This window comes from Notechis scutatus, chromosome 3, assembly GCF_049901735.1.
Source record: "Notechis scutatus isolate UNSWTSFEM ecotype Mainland chromosome 3, rNotScu1.2, whole genome shotgun sequence".
Taxonomy (NCBI): Eukaryota; Metazoa; Chordata; class Lepidosauria; order Squamata; family Elapidae; genus Notechis; species Notechis scutatus.
In genome coordinates, this window is record NC_142011.1 from 99,619,905 (window position 1) to 99,632,995 (window position 13,091).

A 13,091-nucleotide genomic window follows, 5' to 3' on the forward strand; every position below is an offset into this window, starting at 1 on the left:
GGGTCCCCTGTTTGAAATGTGCGGCAATTGCTGGAGGAATCTGCTGGTTTTTCTGGGCTATATGTGGGATGTAGTCTGTCTAGATGTGATCTTAGTTTCCTCCTCATTAGTAACTCCTCTGGACTTTTATTTGTTTTGGAGCTGGGTGTCATGTGCTGTATGCTTAGTAGCTTATCTATCTTTTCTTGTGTGTCCCCAGGCCCCAGCTTTTGTAATGTTTCCTTCGTGTAACGTCCTATGCGTTCTGCCCGTCCGTTCATGGATGGGTGTTCCAGCACTGTTAGTGCATGCCTTATCCCATGTTTTGATAGAAATCCCTTGAATGTTGTTGCTGTGAATTGTGGCCCATTGTCAGATACAATTAAATCCGGCAATCCATGTGTTGCAAAAAGTTTCCTGAGCTGTCTAATGACAGCTTCTGTTGTGGTGGAGTGCATGATGCTTACCTCTAGCCATTTAGAGTAAGTGTCTATGACTATTAGAAATGTGTGTCCTTTAGTTGGGCCTGCAAAATCAATATGTAATCTTGACCGTGGTCCCCTTGGTGTTTCCCATTCATGTTTTGGTGCTGTGGGGGGTGTTGGCCTAGATTCCTGGCAGTGTTTACACATTGCCACCCAGTCCCCTATTTCCTTATCCATCCCTGGCCACCATACATAACTCCTTGCCAGGGATTTCATTTTTACAATACCTGGGTGTCCCTCATGTAACATTTCTAGTATGCTTTTCCTTAAAACATCCCGTATGACCACCCGATTCTCCCATAGTATGCACCCCCTCAGCATTGAAAGTTCTGTTTGTCTATTCCGGAACAGTTTGGTGGTCTCGTCGATCTCAGTTTCTGGCCATCCTTTTCCTACCCAATTTAAAATCTGCACCAGGATTTTGTCTCTAGTTGTTTCCCTAGCGATGTCTGCTGCTGTTATGGGTAGGTTTTCTAATGTCTCTATTTGGAGGTTCAATGTGGTTGGTGCTGGGTCATCTATGTCACGTAGAGGGCAACAGCTGAGCGTGTCAGCATGATTTATGTCCTTTCCAGGTCGGTATGTTAATTTGTAGTTGTAGGCAGCCAAGAATTCTGACCACCGGGTCATTCATGGTGACAGTATGTTATTCTGGTGACAGCAGCCAATGCCTCCTTGTCTAGTTGGCTGTAGTTCTGCTCCAGCTTTGACAGGATTTTTGAATAGAATGCTATGGGTGCTTCTTTCCCATCTGGTAATACGTGGCTGAGGATAGCGCCAATGCTGAAAGGTGATGCATTGCATGTTAGGGTTATTGGGAGTGTTTCACTGTATTGTACTAGTACACCGTCTGATGTGATTAAGTTTTTTATTTCCTGGAATGCCAGTTTTTCCCATCGCCCCCAGGCCCAGGTTGCTTTCTTGTCAAGCAACCTGAGTAGTGGTTCTGCAATGGTTGTTTTCTGTGGTAGGAATATATTATAAAAGTTAATGAGTCCTAAGAAAGCTTGCAGATCAGTTTTATTTGTGGGTCTGGGGGCTTCCTTGATTGCTCTGATTTTATTTTCTGTGGGGTGGATTCCTTCGCTGTCTATAATGTATCCTAGGAATTCAACTTTGCCAGTGGCTAATTGGCACTTCTCCTTTTTTACTTTTAGTCCCACCTCGTTGAATTTACCTAGGACTTCCCTTAGGCGGTCTTGCAATTGTTCTTTGTCCTTGGCTGATATGAGGACATCGTCAAAGTATGGCACCACCCCTTTTATCCCTTGCAATAGGCCTTCCATTAAGCTCTGGAACACCCTGGGGCGACGCTGACAACAAATTGTAATCTGTTGCATTTGAATGCGCCCCTGTGCATCACAATTGTCTGGGCTTCTGCTGTTTTGGGGTCAACTGGTAATTGTTGGTAGGCCTGTGTGAGGTCTAGTTTCGCAAAGATCCCCCCCCAGGAATGTAATAGATGGTGTACCACTGGGACAGGGTACGCACTTTGTTGGAGCGCATGGTAAAGGGTTGCTTTGTAGTCTCCACAGATGCGCACAGACCCATCTGGTTTAATTGGTGTAACAATTGGGGTTTCCCACTTTGCGTGGTCAATTGGTTCTAGAACCCCTTGTGCGATGAGTTTATCCAATTGCTCATCGATCTTTGGTTTTAATGTGAAAGGAACCCAACTCGCCTTTAACCTTATAGGGGCTGTGGTTGGGTTTAGGTTAAAGGAAATTGGGGACTCCCAGTAATTGCCCAACTCTCCATCAAACACCTCTCAGAATTCTTCCATCAGGTCCCCTTCTCACTCTGTCTCGGTGATGCTGTTTATCCCTGTGACTTCGATTCCTAGTGGTGCAAACCATTCAAGTCCCAGTAGGCTTGACCGATTCCAGTCGACTATGGTTAGTAGGAGGACTCTGGTGTATTTTTTGAATGTTACCTTGAATTGTCCAGTGCCCATTATGGGTATTTTGTTCCCTTGGTAATCTTTCAACATCAGTGTTTGTCTTTCGAATCCTTCTTGGTTTATGTTTGGTATCAGTCTTTTTATAGTGTCCCATGATACCATTGATAAATATGACCCGGAATCCACTTCCAACTGGCAAGGTTGGCCTTCTATGGTGACCTGGACATATACCTTCCTGGCGTTTGTCATGTTGGAGTGCCCGATGGTTACTGTCTGGTGTGTTTCATCTCTTCTGTTGCTTGCCTCTTTCCCTTGCCTGTTTCTGTTGTCTTGGTTTCAACGGCTCCCTGTTTGTCTCTCTCTCTCTTGGGGGGGGGGTGTTCCATCTTTGTCTAGGGCCGTAGTTTTTTCTTGCTTGGCATGCCCTAGCAATATGTCCCTGACATTCACAATGTTTGCAGATTGCATCTAGGAAACGGCACTCGGAACGTGGATGGTTCCCATCGCAGCTGGCACAACGAAATTCCTTCCCTTTTCTGTTCTGGTCTCTTCTGCCCTGTTCTGAACGGAGTTGATTTACCCTCACCATCTTCATCCTCACCATCTTCCGAAGTGGACTCGATGTCCTCGTGGTGGGTTGTGGTGGTGTTTTTAGGGGTTTCCAATGGTGCTTTATTCATTTTCTGCATGGCGGCTGCTGATTTCTGTGTTGCTTCTGCTGCGGTAGCCTCTTCTATTGCTTCTTTGAGTGTTATTTTAGGTTTTGTTAATAATTGACCCTGTAGTGTAAGATCTCTCAGCCCCAGGACCACTCGGTCTCTCATGGCTTCATCCATGTTTAGGAGTTTGCACACTCCGGCAATGTCCCTCAGAGTTGCAACAAAATCTCTGATGCTCTCGCCTTCTTTTTGGTTGCGCTGATAAAATTCATGTCGTTTGATGAGGCAGGAAATGGTTGGTGTGTAGTGAGCCCTCAGTATTCTTTCCAGGTCTGGCCAGACCATCGTTTTCACATCGGTGGGTGCCACTAACGCTTTGTCCATCTTGAATACTACAAGACCGCAATGTGTGAGGAAGATGGTTTTCTTCCTGTGTTCGGATATATTATTGAGGTTGCTCCCTTTGAGGAACATGAGAAATCAGTCGATGTCTTTGGTTGCTGGATCGAATGGTGCGGGTGGCATGTTGTTTCCGGCCATTTTGTCTTGATGCATTTCCGGTGTTCATCAGTTGCCACGTGCTCGCTGGTTCCCTTAGTCTCAGAACCCCATCCTCGTCACCAGTGTTAGATCGTGGGAATGAGATTCAGGACACCAGCATGATAATCAGTTGTCTTAACTTCCTTCTAGGACTGAGCGCCGAAGAAACCGTGGCAGCTCTTTTATAGTCAGGCTGTTCACGGCTGTGGCCAGTGATGGCTCTTCAAATTTCCTGCTGCTACGAACCGACCAATTGCAGGTAAATATAATACATAACATAAAGTTGTTATACCGGTGGAATCCCAGCCCTGGATCCTTTGCTGTTCACCAAGTGAACTGAGCCCTGGATAAGGCTGAAGATGGAAGGAAGATCAAAAATCTGGATGGCACCCAGTTCTCTTTATGATAAGGTTTTTCATGATAAGAGACACACCATCTCTCCTACCATTAGTGGGAAAAATGATATGTGTAGTTAAAAAAAGGAGCAAGTAAGATCAAAGGGTTTTGAATGGGTTGTGAATTGATAACAGAAGTGAGGATGATGGTTGAAGGAAGCACACTGAGATAGTTTGTTCAAATACAGAAAATAAATTAATCTTGAATCAATCAACCTGTTCTACTGGTTAATTGTTCTTGCTGTTGGGAAGTTGCTTCTTAATGCCAAGTTGCTTCTCTCCCTGATTATTTTCCATCCATTGTTTCTTGTCCTGCCTTCTGGTGCTCTGGAAAATAACTTGACCCCCTCTTCTTTGTGGCAGTGCCTTAAATACTGGAATACTCCTATCATGTCACCCCAGTTCTTCTTTTCTGTAGACTAGAGCCAAACCCAAATCTTGCAACTAGGCTAGAAAGCCAGTGATAGTGATTTCTAGCCCTGCCCCAGGCAGGAAAGCAAAGTGAGTGACTTCGATCACAAAACAAATGTTAAATAAAAGCAGATGGATTTAGAAGAAACACAAATCTTGACCAAGTCGTGATTGGAGGGCATTTAGGATGTGTTTTTTTTTTAAAGAAACAGATGGAATGTTTAAATGACAAAAGGCAATGTATGAGGTAATGTATGGAATGCAATATATAGAATGCATCCATTCCAGTGTACAGAAGCAGGTTTACAAAGATAAAAAAGGATTGGAGAGATAAGTGAATGATAGTAGTGTAAACTGGATTTAGCTATATTTCTCTTTCCCCCCATTAATTCATATGTTTAATTTTCTTTTTGTATTATTACATACTCCCTTTCTTTCACTTTACATAAAATTGCTTATTAAAAATGAATAGGTATGGTAAGTGTGATAGGTATGCTTGTATACATTGTACTGCATATTAAATAAGATTTTATTGAAATGTTTCTGCTTTTCTGCTTCTGTAAATCAACAATAATACTTTCATGGCTAAATCTATATCCCTATTTGACAGCACTCATGCCTAAATTGGCTCAGTTGTTTTATTTGTGTGGTTGTATATTGCGAACTCAACTTTTAATGAATGTAGTTGATATTTTGAGAATATATATTTATTTTATTTATTTATTTATTTATTTATTTATTTATTTATTTATTTATTTATTTATTTATTTGATTTGCCAATTGTTTACAAGATAATAAGTATAAGTGTATACATAGTTGTGAATACATGAAATGGGTACATATAAGAAAAATAAAAGAAGAATAAGAGAAACAATAGGACAGGGACGGTAGGCACGTTGGTGCGCTTATGCACGCCCCCTACAGACCTCTTAGGAAAGGGGTGAGGTCAATAGTAGACAGTCTAAGGTTAAAGTTTTTGGGGTTTGGGGAAGAGACTACAGAGTCGGGTAGAGTATTCCAGACATTGACCACTCTATTGCTGAAGTCGTATTTCCTGCAATCAAGTTTGGTGCAGTTAACTTTGAGTTTGTATCTATTGTGTGCTCTTGTGTTGTTATGGTTGAAGCTGAAGTATTCATTGACAGGTAGGACATTGCAATGTATGATTTTATATACCATGCTTAAATCAGACCGAAGACGGCGTAATTCAAGGTTTTCTAGTTCTAGAATTTCAAGTCTGGTGGCATAAGGTATTCTACAACGAGTAGAGGAGTGGAGAACTCTTCTTGTGAAATATTTCTGGACTTTCTCAATTGTGCTAATATCAGATACGTAATGTGGGTTCCAGACTGATGAACTGTATTCGAGTATTGGTCTAGCAAATGTTTTGTATGCTCTGGTTAGTAGTGTGATATTACCAGAGAAAAAGCTACATAGGATTAGGTTAACAACTCTTAATGCCTTTTTGGCTATGTAGTTGCAGTGGGCTCTAGCACTTAGATCATTAGAGGTGAGTATTCCAAGGTCCTTTACAGAGCTTGGGTCATCAACAAGATCTTGACTATTCAGCTTGTATTTTATTTTCTGATTTTTTTTGCCAATATGTAAGACAGAGCATTTATTTGTTGAGATTTGAAGTTGCCATTTGTTTGACCATTCTGATACATAATCAAGATCTTTTTGTAGGGTAGCAGTATTGTCTGTGGTATTGAACAACCACTGAATCAAAGGCTTTACAGAAGTCTATGTAGATTGCGTCTATTGCTTTGCCCTGGTCGAGTTGTGTCGTCCATATGTTTTTGCAGTGTAAGAGTTGCAGATTACAGGATAGTTTCATTTCATATATTGTTTCATTGTGCAGGTCATTTAACTGAAACTCAAATGTTAGAAATTTGGTGTCAGCCCTTTGAAGCGGGCAACATAGGCATGGCAGAAATTCCAAAAAGACTCTTGATTGTTGTAGGATAAAATATGGAATTGTGAAAGCCTGTCAGAGCTTTCCTCTGCCCAAACATGTAACAAACAAAATCAACGATAAAAATATTTTTTGCTCTTTTTTCTTTTTCAGGATTGAATAATCTTTTCTGAAAGTCTCCCTCCCCCATTAATGGCACATTCCCTTCCAAGGTTAAGCCAACTTTCCTTCCCACTCAGTAAACAAAACGATATTATTAAGTGACCCTGAGAAGAACATATTTCTACAGATGTTTATATCTTCTGCTGTCTCAAATGCATGAATGTGAATAACAAGTAAGAAAAAGAACATTAATAGCAACATTAAAATTATCAGAATTACCATCTCTGCTTATATCAGCATGATGTTGATTCTATGTAACGAACTGAAGTCAATATCTGTAATGGTATGTGGGAAAGATCTTGGTGATTGGGCAGAGACACTACTAAGAAAAAAATCAGATAAGAGACACCATAACCCATCTAGACAGTGGATAGGGCAAGAGACTACTTCCTACTAAAAGAGATTGTGGGGGTGCGGGGAGAGAATTGTACTTCAGGAAAGATAAAAGATTGATGTTACTTCCCCAATAGCACTTAGGTAAATAGCAATAGCATCTAGACTTATATCAGTGGTGGGATTCAATTTTTTTTTACTACCGGTTCTTTGGGCATGGCTGGGGAAGGATACTGTAAAATCTCCAGTCAGAGGTGGTATTTTCCAGTTCTCCAAACGACTCAAAATTTCCACTACCAGTTCTCCAGAACTGGTCAGAACCTGCTGAATACCACCTCTGACTTATATACTATTTCACGGTGTTTTACAGCTCTAAGAAGTTTACAGAGTCAGCATATTGCCCCCAACAATCTGGGCCCTCATTTTACCAACCTTGGAAGGCTGAGTCAACTTTGAGCCAGTCAGGATTGAACTGCTAGCAGTCCCCACTCAGCAGAATTAGCCTGCAATAATGCATTCTAACCACTGCGCCACCACACCTCAGATAGGACTCACAAGCAGAAGAGCTAAGTCTAATTTACTGTAAAGCTACACTGACAGAATATTGCAAGTGTGAAAGTACAATTCTCTCTCAAGTCTTTTAAGTTCTTTCTCACATGCCATTACAAGTACTGTACATTGCCTGACATTATTTGAAGAGTAGGCTACTGATTGTGAGAACAAAGGAAAGCCATCAAAGCAGAATTCGGTATATATCAACTCTTAATTTGCAGTGTTGCAGATTTACTCCTCCACAAATTTTCAAGAGAAAGTAGATTAAAAGCTACCAGGCACCATACAATGTAAGAAAGATGACTATTCAAGCACAATCTCAACATATAGTTCTACAAAGACAGCCATAGTAGTTCATTGCTGAAGATCAAGGAAGAGAAGACATTAAGCAATTGGCGTAAAGGCTACTAGTAAAGAACCATCAAGTACTCTTTTTCAATTAGGAAGCTTCTTATTTCCATTTTTTCTTTCAATTCCAGCCACTCTGGAAGAAGAGAAAATTCTTAATATGCAAATATGAAATTTTATAATAAATATAATAAATATTTCCCTTTTTAGAACAATGTTACCTACTCAGTAGTTAAATTTTGCTCTGCAGTTATGAAAATCTGCTCTTAGTTAATATCTGGCACAGTTATCTTCTTATCAAAACTATAATTATCTCTAAATCAGGGGTCCCCAACACCCAGACCATAGACTGGTACTGGGCCATGACCCATTGGGAATTAGCTGTGCAAGCAGGGGTGAGCATGTGAAGCTTCATTTGCATATGTGTGGGATTACGTTGCATGTGCAAAACCATCCCCTCACTGCCATTGTTCTGACCCAGCTCCCAAACACGACAAAACCTCTGTAGTTAAATAATCCCTTTATTAGGAGTGACAGCAGCCTCAGCAAAAAGTTTCTCTCCCTCCCTCATCCCCTTTCTCTCTCAATAGGCTAACAAGTCTGTCCATCAGGGAGATGGATAGTTATCTGCCACACCTATTCATCTCTGCCTCCTGCCTTTTATCCCGAGAGCTATGGTGGGGCTTCACTAACAGACTGGCTCTTCCATCCCAAAGATCGGCCCATAGATTTCCACTGCTCTCTTCCTCTGCCTTGTATGCATCCGCGCATCAGGGACTGGACCCAGCTGTTCCTCATCTTCCTCATCAGCCACCTCCAGACCTGGGGACTGTTGACTCTCCATCTGAAGGCTGATGGATGGCCCAGACTCTGTCTCTATTTCTATCTCTGACAAGTCCATTCCCTCTTCCCTCTCAGAGCTCTCAGATTGCCTTGATGCTGGCCCTCATTCCAGTGATGGGATTCAACCAGTGTTACTACTGGTTCAGTGATTACGTTTTGCACATGCACATGCACTTTGCATGCATGTGTGCCAGACATGCGCTGTGCATGTGTGTAAGAAAACCTATAGCTGTGCCGCTGGGACAGCTGAAAAGCGCAGGTGCGCAGGTGCGCAGCATTTGGAAAGCCACTTTTTTCCTGCTTTTTCAACCGCAGCTGTGCCACGCAAAGCAGCTGAGGTTGAAAAAGCAGGAAATAAAGGTCAGGTAAGAGCCCAGGCGGGTGGGTGGGCCAAACAGCAGCAAACACAGAACTGGTTTGGTGTCTGCTGCTCTTCAGAGCTACAGGTTCTATAGAGCCAGGCAGAATCGGTAGCATCCCACCCCTGCCTCATTCCCATGCCACCTCCTCATCTGATTCCATTGCTGGAGGGGCTGGCTGTCGACAGACCACAACAGCCACCCTGCCAATCCATAGAGCCAAAATGTTTGGAGACTGCTGTTCTAAACTGCTGTTCTGTCCCATTTTTGGTCCTTTTATAAAGATCAAGTATAAATGTATTAATTACATACTACTGTTTATTGTATAGTATTTTTAAATCAGTTGCCAATGATAAGCAATCCTTTATTTTGTTTTTGTTGTATTTATTTAATTTCTATACCCACTCAGCTCAATCAATAATTTTGGGCAGTTTACAATTTTGAAACAGCATCAACAATTTAATTGGGTTTTAGGCCTTGGCCAGTGAGCCTATTTTCCTCACAGTTAATAGAAAACAACAAAGAAATATCTCTTCATCATTATTCCTGATGTGGTGCTGTTGTTGTTGTTTTTAAAATCAGGAATTTAGAATATATGAACATGCTCTGATTGTGGATAATTCTAACACAGCAATAGCACTGCTTTTCCCATGGATTATTTTTCCCAAACAAAGTGGCCTCAGGGCCATGGATGTATAGTTCTCATGATAGCAATATGGAACTTTTGTCAGTACCTTCTTCCCATACTATTTTCACTTCACTTTTTAGTCCAGCCCATATCTAGAATTTTCTGGTGGTGTTAACCAGGCCTGATCTTGTTTAGTTTTACAGGATGATTTTTTTCTCCTTATTAGTGTGACTTTCAAAATAAGTATGATTAAATATAGTGTGACTTCCTTGGCTCCTCACACTGGAGGTGGTTGATTAATTAAAACCTCCCCCCCTCCCACGTGTCTGTCTCCCTTCTTTGCCATCTTATGTTAATGATATTATCTGCGGTGCAGATTTATAATGGATGGTTTTATTGTTTAATATTTTTATGGTGTAAGCCATCCAGAGTCATTGAGTATGAGATGGGTGGCAAATCAATTCATAAATTAATAAATACATATACATAAATACATACATATATACATTCATACATATGAATGTTCACAAATGAATCTGTGAATTTTTATTTATTCCTCCTCCTTCCCATGTCTTGTTTTCTTTGTGTGAATGACACAGTGCCTGCAGACAATAAGGAATATAGCTGGAGCTGAGCATCAAAAAATAGGAGGAGGTAGTCAAGAGACTAGCCAGGGTTGGACAAAGACCTCTAAGAGTTACATAATCCTCATAGAGGAAGTGTCTCTTTCCCATCAGGATGGCCTGGCATCTTATCCTACTTGATTGTGAAAGTCAGGTCAGCTCAAGACAAGATCACATCAGTGCTGTGACTTAATCATTAAGGGACTTAATGTACCATGTATTCCTGAGACTTGAGTGGTGTTCATTTCACCTAGCTTAGTGCAACATCAGTTAGAGTATTAGAAGGGGAGTTCATGTAGTCAAGAAAGGTTCAGTCACCAGAAATCTTTTCCAAAATAGGACAAGCTAAGAGACTAGCCACTGAACCAAAAGAACTTTTCTGACCCTGATGACTAGAGTTTTGTCACTATAGTGTATTATCATCATCATTATTGATTGATGGAACATGCCTAGAATCTAATACTGTTACTCTGACTTGCCTCTATATGTTTTGATTCTTGCAAATTCTCTTCTGGAAGTTTCAATAAAGTGCACACACACAAATCCCCTGACTCAAGTCTGTTTTGTTTGTTCTGTAGAAAAGATACAATAGAAACAACAGGATTTTAAAAAGCTGCATAAGCCTTGCCTGATCATGAAAGGTAAAGAAAGGTCACTTGAAAAGACAAAAAGAAAACAAATAATGAAAGGAAAATGCTCAACAGGTTGCAGTGAGTAAACAGAAAGGAAAGAAATAACAGAACAGAAGATTCTGTGTTTGAAGTGTGAGAAATGGTTGGGCATTATATACAGAGAGAGTTGAAGAGTTTTTGAGACACATGGGATAGTTAGTGAAAAATGAATGTCCTTTTTTATTGAGTGCCATGGGAGGCAAGAATACAGCTTATTGAGAAGATAAAGTGCCCATAAAATCCTCATAATTCAACTTTGTTGAACTAGTAAAAATAGTACAGGACCCTTTGGTGCCCCAGTTCTTATTTTTTGCAGAGGCCTTCAAATTTCATAAACAAAAAATAAAAGGAGAATCCCCTGCAGTACATGCAGCTGAACTGTCTGATTATGGCAAATTTCTTGAAGGGATAAATTATGCTATCAAAAATTTGTGGAATTCTAAAAGAAAACTTTTTAATCTTTATTAAAATTAGCATTAACATTTAAGAACTCCCCCCTTTTTACAACCCTGCAATTCCTTAATTCAGGGTAGAATTGGGGTAACTGGATGGAGCTGAGCATTTGCTGGCCAAATGCCTGACGCCTATGTGGAGTTTGCAGCAGATATTTTCTCTTTGCTCCCTAAGAGAGAAACATCTGCCACTACTTAGGATTCAACATTTAAAAGAATATTTAAAATTGTTAACCCTTGGGAGCTGCTACTAGAGACACTTAGCATCTGCAGTTGGGAATAATGTCTGATAACAACCTTGTTATAGCTTATAAATGGAGAATTACAAAATGAATTGTACTACCGTTTGGGCAGAGGTTCTTACATGGCACCTCAATGCAGATTTAAAGAAGTAGTCTACAGAAAAATGAAGGAAAGTAGGAAAAATCCATGAAATGGTATCATCCAATAAAATATTTGCTAACAACTAAGCCACTATTTTAGAAGAATGCAGTGGTACATGAATACCATAAATGAGAATTTTATAATGAAACAGATGTAGGAAAGGTGAAATTAACCAAAAACATTGCAAATCAGAAGTGAAATCATATAAATGCACTGGTTCTGTTACACCCATTTTATTTAATGTAGATTTGAGAAGAGAGCCAGTTTAGCTGAGAATTTGGATGACTTTAGGCCAATCAACTCTCTTTTCAGCCCCAGAAAGGAAGCAATTCCAAATCACTTGTGAAATCTTCCCAAGAAAACTGCAGGGACTAATTCAGGCAGTCACCAGGTATCAACATTGACATGAAGGTGCACACACATATGCACCAATGCTCATGTACACACACACACACACACACAAAACTTACAAGAAGCAATTTTAAAAACCCTGCAATTTATGTACCTGAAATACAAATTACCAATTTATATTCTAGAAAAGATAATTCCTAATAACTATGTAACATAATTCCAGCAAAATATGTTGTATGCATATGGTATGAAACAAGTTGGGTAGTATTTTGAATAGCTGAGGAATATGCAGCAGGGTGGGAATATATCTAAACTAAAAACAATCAAGGAAACTGTTCACCTGTTGCATCTGGAAGATGGAAAGTTATAACAGGGAAAAGAGAGATGATATAATTACTTAACATCTTCTTTGTATCTGTTTTCTCTTGGAAAAGGAAAAAAAAACACTCCTTCCCAATAAAATAGAGAAAAGTGGGGGAAATCTATTGCCAGTTTCATCTGGTATACCAAGTGTACTTTTTATTGCAAAAAACTTGTTGTTATTGTGAACTTGTTGTTCACAATAATAACCATACCTTTTCGCTTCTGTGTGCTTTGGATGTCTTCTCTTATATTCGGTCCAGAAACTATACCTGGGATACAATGAAGAAACAAAGGTCATGGATGGAACACTTATTATACAAATTATATTTCTGCTGAAGCACTGCATTAACTACAGATTAGCTGTTCCACTGTTTTCCTTTAATATCTAATGTTATTTGATGTGAAGAACTAGGAAATGTTTGCCATTATCTGTGTGGTCACTCAATAAAATATTCAGAAAAGGTCCTTTTGAAATATTGAGATTGGTAGAGTTATCCTAGAAGCTACTCAATCACTGGCTTATTTGCATTCTGATATGTTTTTCCCACTCTGATTTTTGTAAGATGTTTATTGATAGGTGTTTGAAGATCTTTTTTTTTTAGGAAAAAAAAAAAACTTAGACCTGTCCTTTATAAATGATAAATTCAAAACAGAAAGCGTTACCTTTCTGGAGGAGTTTTGTATGAATTTGGGTTTTATTACATTTCAATGAATTGATTCCTTCTGTTCTTCTTGTTC